Source organism: Amblyomma mixtum, chromosome 7 (genome assembly GCF_055824585.1).
Source record: "Amblyomma mixtum isolate Tamu chromosome 7, ASM5582458v1, whole genome shotgun sequence".
NCBI classification, from domain to species: domain Eukaryota; kingdom Metazoa; phylum Arthropoda; class Arachnida; order Ixodida; family Ixodidae; genus Amblyomma; species Amblyomma mixtum.
Window position 1 is genome coordinate 129,374,565 of NC_143018.1, and position 17,713 is coordinate 129,392,277.

At 47.9% G+C, this 17,713-nt stretch overlaps 1 non-coding gene across 1 annotated transcript; it reads right to left on the reverse strand.

The window, feature by feature from the left end:
• Positions 1 to 2,406: 2,406 nt before the first annotated feature.
• Positions 2,407 to 2,509, reverse strand: LOC149337570 (U6 spliceosomal RNA). Its single transcript, XR_016284689.1, has one exon. It is a non-coding gene; the product is annotated as a U6 spliceosomal RNA (small nuclear RNA).
• Between the last annotated feature and the right edge of the window lie 15,204 nt (positions 2,510 to 17,713).

Genomic DNA, 17,713 nt, shown 5'->3' on the forward strand with positions numbered 1-17,713 from the left:
AAAAATGGCAAGGGAGCGATACAAGGCGGAGTGGCAGAACCAGTCATGAAAGCTGCCACGGTAGTTGAGAAGCAACATTTTGCATGGAATGTATAGAAGAAGCATTTTCCTTGTAATAAAGTAAAATTCAAAGCAGTAAAACAAATATGTTGTAATTTATTCGTCTCAGCACGCAACCACAAACCATGTGCCAAATATATTTATGAGAACATTGGCTCCAGCTATTTCTGGCCAGCATACTCAATCCGCAAGAGCCATCTGAACTCTTCGGAGCTTCGGTTGTACTAGATTAGGTTACACGAAAAAAAAAAAAAAAAGACTCCTGGTAGGGGTGGATTTATGGGTCTTTCTTATAGGAAGCGGCCCCACTAAAATAAAGTATTTTTTAGTTTTCTTTTCCTAAAAAATGGGTGTCAGCATGCATTTCTGAAGCGAAACTTCCTCTCTGAAGGGAGGGGTTCTCGCCCGCCGCCCCCCCCCCCCCCCCCTCCCCCCCTTTAAATCCGCTCCTGTCTCCTCGATGGAAGGGAGGTGTTTCGTATCATCCTCATGAAAAGGTCAAAATTTGTCGAGGCAATCCGGTGAATGCGACTGAGGGCCGCATCGCACCGTTGCGAGCAAAACACCCGAGAGCATTCGCGCGGCGACCGAAGCCGCTGAAAGACACAGCGCAGGTGCAAATGGCAGGTGCTGGCGGCGGTGGCGTGACTGTGACGTCAGCGCAGCGGCAGCTGCAGACACCGTACACAGAGCAGTGGAAAAGCAGCCAGCTTAACGACGTCGTTCACGACGAAGCGTTGTCTAAAGGTCAAACTTCACGCAATGTATTTCACAGCAGATCTATTAGAACGTGCATTAAGGCCACTTTTGTCATTAATATGCACTTCCTATGGAATTCGAAGCATAAGCAGGCATGTTCTCGGCATATTCCTCACCCCTCAAAACTGCGCTAGGTAGTTAACTGGTGAGCGGAAAGAAATGAAACTTCAGGGGTTACACGACTGTCGATAGCAGACACGTTCAGTATAGCGGACTGCCAACTGAATGGCTAGGTCACTGCTTTAAAGGCCAAAGCAGCCAAAGTTACCAAAGTGGAGAGCTGATTTCGGCGTCCGAGTGCCGACGCGAAGAAAAGATGTCAGGGGGTTGTGCTTCGTAATAAAGATGCCCCAAACGCCTTGCAGAAAGCCCATTTTTGAATTCGATGACTCTATACGATGCACAATAAACTTCGCGTCCTTTTAAACACCCTCTTCGTTTCTTTTGTTCCAGTCGGACAACGGCGAGCACAGCTAGTCAGAGAGACCGAAAACGAAATCGCACTTTGCTAGAAATTCGCGTGCTTATATAACAAGTGAGTACACACCTGACAAAAGGACGACGAAGCATTTGAGGTTGGTATTCCGACTGCCTCAAGAAACACTTCGAGAAACGGCAAAAAGCTCGAATTCGCGGCAGCGAACGCAGCCACACAACACAACCAACGCTACCTAACGCACATGCGAGCACCTGGCGTGCCTGGCGCGTCGCCTGTGGCATTTCGTGAGCGCACCGCTACACGACGCTAGCTCCTGACTATCGGTTTCGGTTTCGAAAGCTACCGAAGCTAGCTTATGGGAATGGGTTTCGGTTTCGAAAGCGGCAGAATCACGCCGAAATTATCTGGCTCCGCGGTGCGATCATCGCTGGAACCAACGAAACTCCGGATAGCCGCCGACAAACAGTTTTAGTGCGTTATCATTAGTACTGCCACCTTCGCAAAAAGTGCCCTCCGGTCGAAGTTTGAAGCTTGGAGAGGAGTAATCCAAACGCGTTAAGGCACATATATTCGTGACGGTTTCCAAGCGCAAGAGCACGCGGGTACTTGCACGTTTACGAATGAATGCAAGGATAGCCCCACATTATATCACATCTCAGAGGAATGTGACCAAACACCGGTCAATTGAATCATTAAAAACTCGAGTGCAGCGCAGTGGGAGCATATGCTGACCAGCAAAAACGAAAAGGATCAGCAAAGATTTGTCTAACGTGTTGAAGCAGAAGCAAGTGGCACCCTGTACTGGGAGTCTGGGGGAATGCTCTCTGCATTGGAAGAAGAGGGACTCAAGTAGGACCTCAAGGTGCGATAATAAAGAATCACCTAAGTTTTCTCCCGTTCTCTCTACCGAGCACGCAGGGCGACGCTAACCACGCGTTTTTTCAAAAGTCCGGCTATTTGAAGCTCGCTCGGCGGTGTGCTCGATTTTGTTCTTGGTGCGCAAAGCAGCGCTGGCGCTCTGTTAACAGTTTGAGGCTTCACACACACCTCTGGTTGCTAATGAAAAAGCGTAATCCGATGATGCCTTGTGTGCATGTGCCACCATTGCCTAAAAAAAGGATAACCAAGGTTTACGTGTAAAAAGAGAAAAAAATGTGGAACGCTTCACGATTTTGCGTGTCATCCTTGCGCAGGGGCCATGCTAATCTTCTCTGTATCGTTCCAATTTTAGTATATGTACTTTAGAAGTACGAACATTGGGCTTTCATTGCGATATTTATAGTCGCCAAACAATGTCTCAAAATTGCGACAGTGCTGCCTGAAAGATATGAACACTTCCTTTCGAAAGATCTCATTTTTTCGCACGTTTTTCAACGCAGTAAAATTGTCTTATATAGTAACAGAAGGCTGTTATGTGAAATACTGTACTTACTTTTTTGTCATTAATAAAATGAGCATTCTCTTGATCTAAGTGTTAATTTTTATTTACAACTGTTAGCGGCCTCTTGTGGGTGTTGCAGCAACTAACTTGACCCGCGAATTTTGAAACCTCTTCTTGTGCTCTGCTAACTCTGGAGCGATGGGAGGCCGTGTTGGTCAGCTTACATCTGGGCGTTCAAACCCAGGCCATTGAATAGGCTACTAAGGTCGCTGTCTCCCATGGACTGATAGCCACTTAGCACGGATCATCCCAATTTTGCCTTTCCTGACGAAATATGTTTTGCAATCCAATAGCTCTCTCTGCTTTGCTGTCCCGTCCATATGGTAAGCGTTCCACTGTTATCTATTCGCCATTAGGGCGGACGTTTACTTTTTCATTCTGGCAGGAAATTCGAAAGAATGTTGATATGCGAGCTAAACGTGCAAGACCGCGCCGCTGGCGGTGATGTTGCCTCATTAAGGAGCGAAACCCAGTGGCACTCGAAACAGTGAGGCTAAGCTGAGTAACTAAACGTGCTTGAAACTAACAGGCCATAGCCAAGCAGCTGAGAGTGTGCGTAACAGAGTAGCAAAGTCAAGCGGCTACTTTGTGTCAGGTTGGCTCGTCACGTGCGTAAGATGTCTATAAATATTCTTGTGCCAACGCTACCGACTTTAATTGTTGCTTGCTTCCGCTAGACCAACCTTACCTGTCGGAAACGCCGCTAATGTCATCCAGCTTTCACTGACGTAATGCGCCCAGCCAGTACGCTGAAATCTATAATTTTTTTAACAGAAGTACTTGCTGTTGGATTAGTTGGTTCATCATAATATTTTTGAATGGCCCAAAGGAACAAACACAGGAAGACACGGAAGGCGCTCTTTCTGTCTACGTGCCTTCCTGTGTTTGTTCCTTTGAGCCATTAAAAAAAATTTTTAGATTCGTTACTGTCATCAACACCTTTGCCACTAATTCTGCTAAATAAGTTTCTGAGCAGAATTCCGCATGGTGATGGCGCCATAGCTTCTCATGTTCTTGCAGTTAAGAGTGTGCTGATATCATGAGGAGTACTATGCAACAAGGCGTAGTCTACAGAATAGCGTATTTGCCCTATCTTTGCAGACAGAAGCTGCAGCTGTTCGCAGAGGAACTCGACTACATGTGATCCTTATTCCCTGACGCTGTTGTGCATATCTGGTCATGCAGGAAATGGATGGTGCCAGAAACCTTCGCTCGAGTCCCGTAAGCTAGAACTATAATTAGTGTTCCTAGCTGTTACAAATCTAGATGTTATCAATAAATAATGAGACAGCTCTCTTGCTTTTCGCTACAGGATCGAGGGACGAAGAGGTTGGATCCAAGCCTTGTCCCTGCTGTCTTTAGGTAGCGCAATGTAATAGAAAATTCAGTTTTGAGATTTCAATGAGTAGTTTTTATTCCCGGTGCATTGTATTCAACAACATGAGGCGGCCAGTGCTTATAGTCGCTTTACCAGAACGCAGACTGACTGGTTAAAATATGTTAAACTGTAAGTAGATTACCTGTACAGTGTACCCCCCCCCCCCCCCCCATTATTTTCTAACTGTCCCCTCACCTCTTTCATTTCTACAGCCTGCCTGCACTATCCCTTTATTTCCGCTGCCCCAGCTCATGTACGTACACATGGCAGATACCAGGGCTAGCAAAAATCTTTTCCTTTTATCATTATTTTAAATAAAAAAACCACTACTACTAGTACTAACACTACTACTACTACTACTACTACTACTACTACTACTACTACTACTACTACTACTACTACTACTACTGCTTCGTGCATGTTCTACTGAGCCGCTTAAGCTTCGTATTGTATCTTCCCCTTCAACGGATCGAAACGTCTCGAGGGAGTCTGCAGGGCATCTTTCGAAATATCGCAGTAGCGCCCAAACGAATTCTTCGCCCGTTTCATACAAAGCAGGCAACGTTGCGGAAATAGTGCGTCGGCGAAACGATATTTCTCCGCCACGAATAATTCATTCTTCTAGAAACCTCGGTCAGTGTTTGGACGAAAACAAAGCGCGTAGTGGTAGCACTGAAAGTCACGATCGAAGCCGGGAGCTAGGCGCTAAATGTTCGGGGCCTCTGGCTATGATTTCATAGAGTGTGAACTACTTTTTAAGCACTGATGAAGTCAGAGTGATTCGCCCTATCACCTGCGTATCACACAGCCACATGTCATTCTTACTTCTCGTTGTCCAGATGAGACGCACGACGAAAAAGTGTTATCGCGTGAAACGAAGTGCAGGAGGTTCCCATTCATCAAAAATAAATAAAGATTAAGAAAAAAAGAAAAAGGGTCTTGGATAGTTTTCATCAAAATTTGAGAAATAGCAGGTGAACCACCAACAATTAACGAGCACGTGGTTGCTTCGCCTTCTGCGAGCAACAACAACGAAAGAAGATCATTCTTACTCTGGAATGAGGCGAAAGAACAACGTTGTCTTCCACGTGAATGACAGGCAGCCACGTGGTCTTCAACTCTTGATCTTGCGGGAATTTAAATATGCAGGCATTTTTCCGCAACTGTTGCCGCAGCATCCGGGCACACACCACTTGTTGGCACGTTCTGTCTACTGCATGCTTAACATGGCGACTGCACATGCACACGTTGTCAGCACTTGCAGCGCACCAGCGTGACCACCAGAAGCGCAAAGCGTAAGAAAATTTCGAGAAAGAACATCCCTCCCACAATCGAAGCGTCAGCAAACCACCGCGTCAGCACAAGCACCTGTTGGGGAAGCCTTCATTGGGCCAGCAGCGTGCTATAACATGCCAGGGCAGGTGCAAATTAAGGTCCCGACGGTTGCGGCGTGGGCCTCTAGCCTTGAAGTGGCGCTGACCTCAGCATTGGGGAATGGGTTGGCCCTTGTTCAGGATAGGGGTGCGGAGTGGTGAGGGTATACAGTCGGATACAATTCAAGAACGAAGCAGAAAATGCCCCTTGAAGAAGCCCCTCCAGCCAATGGCGTCGACCGATTCTCTTACGCTATCGCCTTGGACCTGCCAGTGCGAAATCGCAGGGCGTGGCAGATGAAAAGGGAATAACCACGTGTTGCGCTCCTCAACGCGACGTGCGTCATCGGAACCTGAGAAGACTGCGAGTTCCCCTTCGAATGCGCCGGCGGCGGTCAAGGGTAGACGCAAGCAGCTGGGCCAGCCGCACATTCCGGAGAACGTCGCTGCGACTCGGTTTACTCGAGAGCGGTTGTTGTGGTGCGCGCCTTGCAGTTCGTCTGGGCCGGCAGCGCTTCCCGCGTACCTTGGAGCGTCGGCGGCGTCGACACGGGTGGCACAAGTGGTTCAAGTGCATCTTGCCGCGGCCGTTTGCGCTCTTCGACGCAACGAAGGCTGTGTTGCTTTTTATTTATCGTTGCAATAGGGAACCTCGCTTCTTTCGTTGCGGCGGGGGTGTTGGTGTCAGCTCTGAAAAAGCAATCTTCCAGCATTCTTGAATCACACGAGACCACAGTGATTGATGCCTTCGGCAGGCGGGAAAACATTCTCGATTTCTTGCAGTTCTGGCCCACGACTCCTAGCTGAAGCATAGAGACTCGCCACAAATGCGTTCTCCATGCATCAGTGCGTGTAAGCGCCGCACGCTGTTCTGGGGTGGAGAGATTTGTCCTCGAACGCAACCGCGGAAGTGGAGATGCACGGCCTGATTTGGCGCTTGATCGATTGCCGTGACATGATATGGCATTGATCAACCGTGTACTCTGAAAGGAGCGTGGAATCGGATGTTAGGTAGTACATCGTTTCTGGTCAATTCTCGAGGGATACACGACGAGGTTCGCAGGAGTTTGTGGAGCGGGGCACGTTTCCACCCGAGAATGGTAACAACATGTAGGCTGTAATTAACCTCGAGTCGGAGTAAGAACTAGAGCTCACATAGTCGGCGCTTGAAATTGGCTGTGCTTTGTCCGCACTAGCTCCTTTTGGAGTGGGCCTAGTTGCCAATATTTCATTTCACTCTTATGACAACTGCAAGCTATCTTTTTTTAAGTTTAGATTGTGGGCATTCATTGCAGTGCTCTAGTGCTTTGCAATCTCAATCCTTTGTGACAAAAATAAGTCCTGAAGGGATTAGTAATCACGGGGGACTTCAACGCCCCGCATCCGGCATGGGGATATCGAACGGCCTCCCCTAAGGGAAACAAACTATGGACAGAAATCCAAAACTTAAGGCTCACGCTACTAAACAACCCGCAAGACCCCACGAGGATAGGCAATAGCGTCAGCGTAGACACGTCCCCAGACTTGACGCTAGGCAAAGACCTCGAGGGTGAACGATGGTCAAACACAGGACACACCTTGGGTAGCGATCACTACATCATAGAGATTGAAACACAAACCAGGCCGATGAAGGGGAAGCTGCGCGAAACGAAGCTGACAGACTGGGACACCCTCCGAAAAGTCCGGGACAGAACCGCTCCGAGGGAGATATCGGATCTAAATCAATGGGTTGAGACACTCAAAAGAGACGTAAACAGTCACACTAGACAGACCCCAACCACCGAACATGACATCACAGACTCGAGGCTGGCCCACATGTGGGAAGCCCACGAGAGCCTCTTGAAGAGGTGGAAAAAACAGAAACACAATAGAAGGCTAAAGAAGAGAATATCGACACTCGAAAAACAGATAGAAGACTACACAAACGAGCTTCAGCGTCAACACTGGGGACAAATTTGCGATGAAATGAATGGAAAGCTAGGGTGCAAGAACACGTGGCATCTTCTTCGCCACTTACTAGACCCAGGACAAACAAAGTCGGCGGCACAAGGGCAGCTTAAACGATTGATTCACAAATACCAGGGAACAGCCGCGGACCTAATAGAGGAACTGAAGAGCAGGTACCTTAACACAGACAAAGGGGGTTTATCTCCAGCTTACCAAGGAGCAGAGAACACACAGCTAGATGAGGACATCTCGATAGCGGAGGTATAGAGAGCAATGAGTCAACTAAGAACCACGTCGGCAGCGGGGGCAGATGGGGTAACCAACAAAATGCTAAGGAACCTAGATCTAGTCTCGGTCACGGCAGTCACAGATTACCTAAATGAGATATGGAAACGAGGTAGTCTACCTTCACAATGGAAACATGCCAAAGTAATCTTTATTCCAAAACCCGGGAAGAAACTTGAAGTGGGCAACCTCAGGCCGATATCGCTAACGTCCTGCCTGGGGAAGCTGATGGAACATGTCATATTAAACAGACTCCAGGAATACGCAGAGGAAAGGGAGGTATTTCCTGAAACGATGCTAGGCTTCAGGAGCAAGTTGTCCACGCAGGACGTCATGCTCCAGCTCAAAGCAGACATCATAGACCCGCCCAACAAAGGGGGCGCCAAAACTATACTGGGCCTAGACCTACATAAAGCCTTCGATAACGTCAAACACGAGGCCATACTAACTAATCTGGCGGAGATTGCCCCTGGAAAGCGGGCCTACGATTATGTAAGGGACTTTCTAACCGGCAGAACCGCAGAAATAAATCTAGGAGACATCCAGTCAGAAACTATTAAGCTGGGAGATAAGGGAACTCCGCAGGGCTCAGTGCTCTCTCCTTTCTTATTCAACCTGGCGTTGAAGAACCTACCGCCGCTATTGAAGACTGTCGAAGGTATAAACCATACGCTATATGCGGATGACATAACAATATGGACGCATACAGGAAATGATGGGGAAATAGAACAAAATCTCCAACACGCGATCGATATTGTCCAGGAATACGCGGAATGGGCAGGACTAAAATGCTCGCCAAGCAAATCCGAACTTTTGGTGATCCGGGGGGCTAGCAAACGCGATACCAACGCAGGAGACATTCACGTACTGGTAAATGAGACTCCGGTAGCCAGAGTTGACAAAATCAGGGTCCTAGGACTTATAATAAAGACGGGGAGTCAAAGAGAAAGATCTCTGCCGAATGGTTCAGGCTTTCGTGATAAGCAGAATAGTTTACGCCGTTCCCTACCTCAAGCTAGGGCTGGCGGAACAGAACAAAATAGATGGGATCATAAGGCAGGCATATAAAGCAGCATTGGGGCTGCCCCACTGCACTCCTACGGAAAGACTTCTTAAACTGGGGATCTACAACACCACCACGGAACTATGCGAGGCACATATATTTGCGCAACTAAGGAGGCTTGCGACCTCACCCCCGGGGAGAAAGATCCTGAGCAACCTAGGATTACATGATAAAATTCCGGAAAGAAACGCGCAGGCAAAATTACAGACCAAAGTTAGAAAATTACTCACTATTAAACCACTTCCAAAAAACATGCACCCTGCTTTTCACGAAGGCAGGAGGATAGTCAGAGCAAAGGCCCTTGAAGCCAAGCTCGAAGGCTCGGAACACACAACCTATGTAGACGCGGCGGAATACGAAGGAGGCGACTCCTTTGTGGTCGTGGCCGTGAACGACTCGGGTGAAGCATTAACGGCCGGTTCGGTCAAAACAAAAAACTCAGGGACAGCGGAGGAGGCGGCTATCGCCATGGCAATGACCAGCACCAAAGCAGTCACCATAATTAGCGACTCCAAGGTGGCTATCAACAATTTTGCGCGGGGTATGATCTCCCAGGAGGCAGAACGAATATTAAGACATAAAGACTGGGACCAAAGAGAGGTGGAACTAATATGGGTGCCGGCACACTCGGGGAACAGGGGAAACGAGTTGGCTCACAGTATAGCTCGAGGATATGTCAATCGAGCAGTGAGCCGGGTCGAGTCCCCAAATTTCACGAGAGATGCATTCATATCATTTCACGAATACACCAATCAGTTTAAACTGGAAAGGAGGATCTATCCGCCACCAGACAAAAAGCTCGACAAAAGCCAGGAGGTAACGTGGCGTCGGATCCAGACGCGAGCCTTCTTTAGCCCGTCGAGACTAGCACACATGTATCCAACACAATACAACGCTACTTGCAAACAATGCGGCGAGATAGCCGGATATGACCACATTTTATGGAGCTGCAAAAAGGCGCCGCCACCGGCGGACCTACTACCAGTCCCTTCTCTAGAGCGGTGGGAGGCTATACTGGCCAGCTCAGACCCGTTGACGCAAGTCCGGGCCACTGAGTGGGCTCACAAGGTCGCCAAGAGCCATGGGCTCGAAGCCACCTAGTATAATGCCCACTAGGGCTCAGTGCTGACAATAAACGTTTTCCAATCAATCAATCCTCCTGAAACTACAAATTATGTACACACACTATATTTCGCTATAATGCTTGTATCATAGATTCTTAAACGTATCAGTACTGAAGTACAATGACTGAGTGAAGGTTCATGACTAAAATAGGCTTCATACAAAAGAGTTTTTTTTTACTGCTGCTGGTTCGTAATAATTAAAATGAGCTTGAAATGATTTCGTTGGGCATACTTTAGTGCAACAGATCCATAGAGATTGTGCATATTTGAGTCAAATTTGAAAGCTGTGCATGGACCGTAAAGTATAATAATAAATTTTAAAAATCGCTGATGGCAGCAGTTCTCAATCGATTAGGGCGAAGCACCACCGCGCGTCCCCCTCCCCGATGACGTCAGTGGGCAGACAGCCCTCAAGCTCGCACCTTCAGCCCATGACACCAGGGGTAGGGAACGCGTGGTGAGGTGTGTCGCCCTAATCGATTTCGAGTGACTGCGAGCACCGATTTTTAAAAGTTATTTCTGAATTATACGGTCCACGCAGGGCTTTTAAATCTTCCTGGAATACACATAAATACCCCCGCTACAGATCTGTTGCGTTAGAATATGCCCAACAAAATAATTTCAAGGTCTCTTTATGGAAAATGGCGTTTCCAGTCTCAGCTAACACTAACCCTTTTCTGTCAGAGAAATGTGCCCTGACATCGCTTATTAAATTCTAAATACGACTGAAAGTCGTCCTCCGGTATATACCAGTTCTTTCTCAATTTTTATCGCCTACATATACGATTCTGAATCGACTGAACGTGATGATTTAACTGCATCATTCTGCATGTTAGTTTTCTGGCCTCACGATACAGACGTGCACACTGTGAGACCGTGAGCTGTTTCACGCTACTCTTCCTGTGTGCAGAATCAATAAACCTAGTTTAAATTCAGTACAACGTTTCCCATTCCTTCTCTATATTTTGTTAATCCGGTGCAGCTACGTGTGCAGCAATTTCGCAGAGCTGTACCCGAGTCGGTACAGCTTCTTGGCGCTGCTGGAGTCGAAGCTGTCGGAGTTCCGCGACCACGTGTTGGACGAGCACCCCGTCGAAGCTGGTGACGAAGTGGGGCGTAACGTCATCGTCGCTTTCCGCAAATGCGTCGAAGAGTACAGGTGCGCACGCAAAAAGAGTGCCTGCCAAAGCATGCAAGCTCCTTAAACAGGCGAAAGAAACAGTGATGCAGGGCCCTTTTCACGAACATAGAAGGACACGTGTCGACGGAGAAAAAACACTCTACACAACCTCCGGCGGTTAAGCTGACTTGCAGGATTGCTGCGTTGGCGCGAAATGCTGAGGCCACACGGAGTGATTACCAACCTTTTGTATGGGTGTGAAACGTGTATTGCGCGTGTGTTCTTACCATCGCGTGAGCGTCATGGCAAAGTCTAGTCAAAGTCTTTTTCTGATAGTGTTGCAGTAGGCTGATGCAGAAACCAGGCATGCGATTTGGAAAGGGCAGTGTTGAATGTGAGGGCCGGTGTGGAGGCGGAGTGTACATGCCCATCCTTACGTGACGCGTGGGGCCGTACTTACCACACCAGTGGCTCATTTACTGATAGGAGACAGACACTCCAGGTGACAGATGGAGCGAGGAAAATAGAAGCGAGGGGGCTATTAGCAAAGTAGTAAGAGTAGATCGCGAGAGAGAGAAGGTGAGGGGAAGAGCATGGACGACGGCGTCATTACTTTCGCGACAATGCCACGTAACTGTCAGACAGGAAAACATTCACACTGCTGGAAAAAAAAAAGCACCGACAGGGCATTCCATCTGTAAGAGAGAAACGCCTAAATTAATTATCGTTCTCATCAACACAACTATTTTTCTGCGGAAGAAGAGTGAAATAGGTGCAGCTGGCCTTTCCGGACGCCAATAGATGCACGAAAAGTATTATTGCTCGTGGGCAGTCGTGACCCCATTGATTTCTGCAATTTTATAATTTTATATTTGCAACCTCTGTACGCGAATTTTAATGACTTGTGTTTATTTGACGGTCAAAGAGGTCTTTTTAGCAGTTTTTTCTGGCTTTTCAGTGTGGAAGCGCAACCTCTGCTGCCGAGAATTTAATAATTCACCACCTCTTGTTGCATGTCAGAGCGCCATATCCACAGATGTACGCTCGTAGAAAAGAGCGTGAAAATACACGAAATTTGCCAGCCCAAGTGTTCATTCACAGACTAGTTAAGTGGAAGTGAATGCGAGAGGAGCAAAAGCTTGCTGGGGCAGCAGAGCATTTCACTCAGCAGTTCTCAACTTTCGAAACTCAAACATTTCGTTGAGATGTTGTGTCTAGAGCTGCTCGCTGCTGCACTTTCCCATATGTTTCGCTACATTGTAATCAATATGCGCTTTTCAACTAAGCGAGGGGAGACAGCCTGCTCATCTACCGTTGTTGGCGTGGACCTCGGGTAGGGTAAGTCAGGAAGGAAGTGACCGACGGCGTGTGCTGTGCAGGAGAAATGCGTGGGAAACGAAAATCTTGTGACATGTCTACAGGTGTCATAATCATCATCATGAGCAGTACTACGGCTACTACAGGGCAAATACCTCTCCCATGTACCTGCAATTAACCTTCTCCTTTCGCATCTGCAGTCACCGTATCCCGCAAATTTCTTAATCTCATCCGCCCACCTAACTTCCTGCCGCCTTCTGCTACGCTTTACTTCTCTTAGAATCCACTCCGTTAACACGATGGACCAGCGGTTATCTTGCCTTCGCATCATATGCCCTGCGCAAGACCAAGTCTTTGTCTTTATTTCGTCTAGGAAATACAAGCGATTGTTCCCTCAACCACTCTGCCCGCGCTTCCGATCTCTTTACGTTACACCTATAATTGTTCTTTATATGCCTTGCTGCGTTGTCCTTGACTTAAGATGAAACCCTTTCGTTAGCCTCCACGTTTCTGTCCCATAGCTGAGTACCAGTAAGATGCTGCTATTGTACATTTTTCTCTTGAGGGATATTGGTAAACAGCCGTTCATGGTCTGAGAGAACCTGTCATATACGCTCCACCTCATTCTTATTCTTCTACCTGCTTCCCTTTCATGATCCGGATCAGCGGCCGCAACCTGCCCAAAGTAGACGTACTCACTTACCTCTGCTAGGACCTCGCTACCATAAGCCGGCTGTTTGAAGTAGTGATAGGGAGGGGAAGAGTACGTTCAATAATTTTGCGAAAGATGACATCAAGGACATCCTGCTCTTGTTTCCGTAGGTGGAAATAAGGAGTCGAATAGAGAATTCGACTGAATACGAAGGCGTTCGCCAGCCGCAGTGCATCCTTACTTCGTAACCCCTCACGTTTGTTGAAAACCTGGCGGACCATGCGGCCCACCTCGTCCCCCAACTGACGGAGTTTGGCCAATGTAGTGTCTGGCCGTTTGTGTTTCTGGATGTAGAGTCCGAGTACCTGTATCTCAACAGTTTCGCGCATGGGACCACTCTCAAGAGGATGAGAGATTTAAGTTGCGCACTTTTGTGAGGGGCGGGTGTGCCCAAATTTCGATTTTTAAGGGGAACATTGAAGACCGCAGTGGCGGGAGTAGCGGTCTAATATCGTCACCGCCGTTTGCAGGCTGGTTTCCATGTCCCCTGTGCTGCCGGCTTATGACCCTTTTGGTGGTGAATACTTTCCGGGAGCTCCGGGTGGCGCACCTTGCAAAGCAGTACACGCGCTTTTCACAAACGGAGTCTGGTCGCCACCTTCTTGCTCGACTCCGTATCCAACAAACCACTCCCATGGAAGACTGATTTCATATCCCAGAAGTGTGGCTACGCGCCCTCTATGTGCGATCCCTTGCAGCCAAGATGTCGCACAAAGACCACAATGGTTGGCGCCTGGCACAAGTGGAAGCTCTAGCCCGACATTATGGCAACAAAGCATGTGTATACCACGAAGGTTTCGGCCCTCACACTGGGGATGGCGCATGTTCGTGGTAGTTCACAACAGCAACACAGTTAACGGCCTCAGCTTCAGAGCCCGCAGTGCAACACAAGCAGAAGAGGTCGCGATTGCTGTCGTGGGATTGCTGTCGTGGCCTCACATTCCGATTATAAATACATAATCACCGACTCCCGAAGGGCCTGTCTGAACGTGGAACAAGGCTGCACTCCCTTCCTAGCCTATCGAATCTACCCAAATTGCATACAGGATGAGGACCCCGCACACCGTTACCTTATATGGGCCCCTGCTAGTGAGGGGTCGGTAGGAAAAGAGGCAGCAGACGCAGCCGCCCGCGCGCTCTCTCACCGGGTTTTTTTCTACTCCCCACCCGATCAGGAAGCCGATTTTAATCCGGTCTACACCTTCAAAGATGTTACAAACTACTATCAAGGTAGTCAACGTCTTTATCCTCGCCTATGTAAACGCCTGAAAAAGGTAGATGAGCGGCTCCTTCTTCGCCTTCTCACCAATACATTGCTGTGCCCGGCAGCACTAAAACATTTTGACCCCTGCTTCAACGGCAGCTGCCCGCACTTTATAGCGGTGTCTTCTGACACCTATGACATGGTATGGGCCTGCCCCTCCAACGCGGCTATTCCCCCCATCCCCAGCCCTACCCGGCATGACTGGGACGCGACGTACAGGACCAACAATCCTTAGTTCCAATGTACAGGCCCAACAATCCTTAGTCGGGCGAGCCCGGGCGGCGGCCACCGCCACTGGGGTCCCAAACTAAGGACGTGCACCTAGTGCTTGTAAAGATCGGCCCCTTACGAACTGATCCAAACATACCTCCTGTTCTTACTAATAACTGTTTTCACCACCCCCAACACCTCGCTACCAACTGAGAACTGCTGTTATCTTGCGAGCCTGTTGACCATTATTTTGGTTTTGTGCATGTTAATTTTCAGACCTACTGTTCTGTTGTGCCTGTCGAACTTAATGATCATGCTTTGCAGTTAATCTCCTGAGTGTCTTAGCAAGGAAATGTAGTCAGCGGATCGCAAATTAGGTATTCTCAATTAACTCTTTTCTCCAAATGCTTCCAATCGAGGCATCGGAACACGTCCTGTAAGCAGGTGGTCAATAGTATTGGCGAAATCACATCTTCCTTCCTGACACCCTTCCTTATTGGAATTTATCGCTCACCTTATGAAGGACTACAGTATCTTTGCAGTCATTATAGGTATATTCCAGTATTTTCACATAAGACTTTTCTGCACCCTGAGTCCACAATGCCTGCATAACTGCCGAGGTTTCCACAGTCAAGTGCTTTCTTGCCATCAACGAAGGCTATATATAGGGGTTGATTATATTCTTCGTATTTCTCTACAGACTACTATACTATACTATACTATATTATACTATACTATACTATACTATACTATACTATACTATAATATAGTATAGTGTAGTGTAGTATAGTACAGTATAGTATAGTATAGTATAGTATAGTATAGTATAGTATAGTATAGTATAGTATAGTATAGTATAGTATAGTATAGTATAGTATAGTATACCCGAAAGACGCGGGTTCGATCCCGGCCGCGGCGGCTAGAATTTCTTTGGAAGAGAAATTCTAGAGGCCCGTGTACTGTGCGATGTCAGTGCACGTTAAAGAAACCCAGGTGATCGAAATTTCCGGAGCCCTCCACTACGGCGTCTCTCATAGCCTTAGTCGCTTTGGGACGTTAAACCCCATAAACCATAAACCATAAACTATACTATAATACTATAATCTACTGTCGAGGACCATCTATAAAGCCTACCTTTACTAGAGACTTCATAAGTGGAAATTTGAGCCCAAGATACACAGCACCGCAGGTTCCACGTTCATTAGAGGCTGCACACGTCAAAAAACCCCAGATGGTCGAAATTTCCTGAGCCCTTCACTACGGCGTCCCTCACAGCCTGAGCTTTGGGACGTTAAACCTCATAAACAAAACCAAACCAGAGGATGTGAAAGAGACGGAGAGACGGGAAGATTATGTGAACGAAAATAAAGCGCACAGCCTTACTCAGACTTCATATTCAACCGCAATATCCAGGAAGTGGTGATGAAGCAGAAAGCTGGATATGGAGTAGAGAGCCGGACTCCTCACAGTTGAAGCCACCTTATCCACGGGTTCCAATGTACCGAGCAGATACGCAGCGGAAACCACCCTGTAAAGCTATACCAAAACTTGTACTGGCCAGGTGGCAGGTGCTTAGACATCTAGTTTTAGACATCTAGACAGGTGCTTAGACATATAGTAGTAGACGGACGTGCTGCTGGTAAGCCTACCCGATAAATGTGACTCGGATCAGATTTTCGACCACCAAATACAGCGGTCTATGTTGATATCTGCAGGCCAGCACACAGCAGATCTGCAGAATAGAGGGGTGAGCTACAGCTTTTGTAGTCGCGGCAGCTGGATGTTGACGTCATATGCTCCTGTGATGTATCTCGGCTTAGGCTGCAGTGGTAACGGGAAGTTATGGTTATGCCTGTGAATCACTTCCTCTGCAAAACTTCAAACGCGGTTGGATTGATGGAGCAGTTAATTGAGATTGTCGCTGCAGCGCATACGAGGAGGACGAGAAGAGACACAGACATCCGCTGAATGCGCTGCACCGATCATGTCTAAGCAACATGCCCATGCGTCTACCTTGTCCGCTTGAGTTTTCAATTTGCTATATGTGTCTAGTAAGCACCATAGGTCACTGTTTCACTTCTAAAGAGGCCTTCCGAGCTTAGCTCTGATTATTCTAGGATTAGAGAAAAACTGACAAGACTCCTGATGCGAATGGATGACACACGTAGTATTAGGGAAGTTGCTTGCAGTATATTAATTAAGTCGCGCTTCAAACAATTCCTACTGACTGCACTTAATATCCATTTCAGTTCTTTAACACTTGTAATGATTTGTTTTAAGTAGAGGGGTATTAAACGAGGTATTTTGGGGTGCTACTTTATCAAGGGTACCTGTACTGTAGTCATCATATTGGTCTCAGCTTATGTTCTCTTGCGCACCAAATTCCCTTTATGTATCATATCGCAACATTTCTTTGTTGTGCTGAGCTCAAATTTTGTTGTGCTGAGCTCAACGTGAATTGCTGTGGTATAGCTTACAATATGTTAAATAAACGGAACTGTTTGCTCTGGCCTCAGGAAAGGCGATGAGTATTTTTTCCCTGTATCGGAAAGCTAGCAGAAGAATGTCCACGGCTCCTGAAAAAGAATTCAAACGATGCACTCCAAGCAACAGCAGATGCTAAGCATTGTTTTCAAGCCGTGAATGTTGGCGTTTTGACTTACGCAGCCACTTGGTACAATGGCATTTCCGCGCAGGTACAACACCACACGCACCGCGTACGCGCGCATGAAAGGATTTTGAGGATTCCTTCCAGTGCACTGTCTTCACAACTTTTAAAGCTTCCTCCACCCTGATATCAACATTCGCAAAACCCAGCTGCGCGCCCCAATCATGCATGCTGAGGTCACACTCGAAGTATATTTCCGCAAATATACTAGACTGAGAAATTTTGGTTGCTTTATTCGCACTTCCCTCATCTTCGTTTTCTGCAGGCGCAACTACGACAGCTTGGTACCACTGCACCTCCTCTTGCGATCCTCAGGAATCCACTGGACCCAGAGAGCGCCCACCCACTCCCACCAAGACACATTGGGCATCGTGCTCCGGCTGTCCCTCAAGTACGGGGTGCCCGTCCTGCTCCCCGCCAACCTCTCCCCGTCGCTTAAGGAGACCGCCGACAACCGACTGGCGCTGGGTCTGGAGTTAGGATGCCGCGGTTCCCGGCGGGTGCTGGTGAGCGGACTCTCTCGGCAATCGAAGAGTCCTTGCGGCTGGTCGGA